Source organism: Theropithecus gelada, chromosome 3 (genome assembly GCF_003255815.1).
Source record: "Theropithecus gelada isolate Dixy chromosome 3, Tgel_1.0, whole genome shotgun sequence".
Classification (NCBI taxonomy): domain Eukaryota; kingdom Metazoa; phylum Chordata; class Mammalia; order Primates; family Cercopithecidae; genus Theropithecus; species Theropithecus gelada.
In genome coordinates, this window is record NC_037670.1 from 162952358 (window position 1) to 162954736 (window position 2379).

Here is a 2379-nt window from a genome sequence, read left to right on the forward strand (position 1 = left end):
CAATACCATCACACATCCTCTTGGGGATTAACAAGGGCTGACGGATTGATAAGCTCTTGAAAATTCTTGGCCGCGCACGGTGTCTCACGCCTGTAATCCCAGCACTTTGGGAGGCTGAGGCGGGCGGATCACGAAGTCAGGAGATCGAGACCATCCTGGCTAACACGGTGAAACCCCGTCTCTACTAAAATTACAAAAAAAAAAAGTTAGCCAGGCGAGGTGGCGGGCGCCTGTAGTCCCAGCTACTTGGGAGGCTGAGACAGGAGAATGGCGTAAACCCGGGAGGCAGAGCTTGCAGTGAGCCGAGATTGCGTCACTGCACTCCAGCCTGGGCGACAGTGTGAGACTCCGTCTCAAAAAAAAAAAGAAATTTCTTAAGCTTGAGCCTGCCGGTCCTGCGGCAACAGTGTGGCCACGGTGCAGCAGCAGCAGCAGCAGCAGCAGCAGCAGCAGCGGCTGGCAGCCACGCAGGTGTTTATGTCAGGTGGCTGGGTCTCCGGGCGGCATGGCAGACTACCTGATCAGCCGCAGCACCTGCTACATGCCCAAGGACCGGCTCACCGCGCAGCAGCCCTTCGCTAGCACCCACAGCCTCACCTGCAACGACTTCCTGATTCTCCCAGGACTCATAGACTTCATAACTGATAAGGTGGACCTGAGCTCAGCCCTGACCTGGAAGATCACGCTGAAGATGCCACTCATCTCCTCCCCCCATGGACACTGTGACAGAGGGTGACATGGCCATCGCGATGGCTCTGATGGGAGGTATCGTTTCATTCACCAAAACTGCACCCCGGAGTTCCAGGCCAAGGAGGTGCGGAAGGTCAAAAGGTTTGAACAGGGCTTCATCATGGACCCCGTGGCGCTGAGCCCCTCGCACACTGTGGGTGATGTGCTAGAGGCCAAGGTGTGGCATGGCTTCTCTGGCATCCCCATCACTGAGATGGGCACCATGGGCAGCAAGCTGGTGGGCATCGTCACCTTCCGAGACATTGACGTTCTTGCAGAGAAGGACCACACCACCCTCCCCAGTGAGGAGATGACACCAAGGACTGAGCTGGTGGTGGCTCCAGCAGGTGTGATGTTGAAAGAGGCAAATGAGATCCTGCAGTGTAGCAGGAAAGGGAAGCTGCCTGTCGTCAGTGATCGCGTGAGCTGGTGGCCATCATCGCCCGCAAAAACCTGAAGAAGAACCGAGACTACCCTGTGGCCTCCAAGGAGTCCCATGAGCAGCCGCGATGCGGGGCAGCTGTGGGCACCCGTGAGGATGACAAATACCGCCTGGACCTGCTCACCCAGGTGGGCGTCAACGCCACAGTCTTGGACTCTTCCCAAGGGAGCTCAGTGTATCAGATCACCATGGTGCTAACAGAAGTACCCCCACCTCCAGGTGACTGGGGGAAACATGGTGACAGCAGCCCAGGCCAAGAACCTGATTGACACTGGTATGGAAGGGCTTGGCGTGGGCATGGGCTGCAGCTCCATCTGCATCACCCAGGGTGTGATGGCCTGCGGTCAGCCCCAGGGCACTGCTGTGTACAAGTAGGCTGAGTATGACTGGCGCTTTGGTGTGCCTATAATAGCCGATGGCAGCATCCAGACTGTGGGGCACATGGTCAAGGCCCTGCCTGGCCCATGAAGCCTCCACAGTGATGATGGGCTCCCTGCTGGCTGCCACCACGGAGGTCCCCAGTGAGTACTTCTTCTCAGATGGGGTGTGGCTCAAGAAGTACCAGGGCATGGACTCACTGGATGCCATGGAGAAGAGCAGCAGCAGCCAGAAACAATACTTCATCGAGGGGGATAAGGTGAAGATTGCGCAGGATATCTCCAGCTCCATCCAGGACAAAGGGTCCATTCAGAAGTTCGTGCCCTGCCTCATAGCGGGCATCCAGCATGGCTGCCAGGATACTGGGGCCCGCAGCTGTCTGTCCTTTGGTCCATGATGTACTCAGGAGAGCTTAAGTTTGAGAAGCGGACCATGTTGGCCCAGATTGAGGGTGGCGTACAAGGCCTGTGCTCTTACGAGAAGTGGCTGTACTGAGGACAGCGGTGGAGGCCGAGATGCTGGAGGGGGCGCACCCCAGTGTCCACCTTCGGGCACAGTCTCCCTCCATAACTGAGTGGTCCACAGATTTGCACTCTGGGCTCCCCAGCTCCTTTCCAGGGAGAGAGGAGGGGAGGTCCAGAAGGGTCTGTGGCCCCTCACTGGGCATCCCCTGCAGAGTCAGGACTGCTCTCTGGTCCAGGCTGCCCTGGGAGACCGACCAAGCCCAGTCAGCTGGGTTCTTAGGCCCTGCGCCTGCCTCAGGTCTTTCTTGCTGCAGCCTGCTTCAGCCTGGCCCCCACCCCAGGGGCAGGCAGCCCCTCCTGGCTTCT

The 2379-nt window shown here is 58.4% G+C and overlaps 1 pseudogene; it reads left to right on the forward strand.

Moving 5' to 3' along the window:
* Nucleotides 1-505: 505 nt before the first annotated feature.
* Nucleotides 506-2044, forward strand: LOC112621164 (annotated as a pseudogene).
* Nucleotides 2045-2379: the final 335 nt, after the last annotated feature.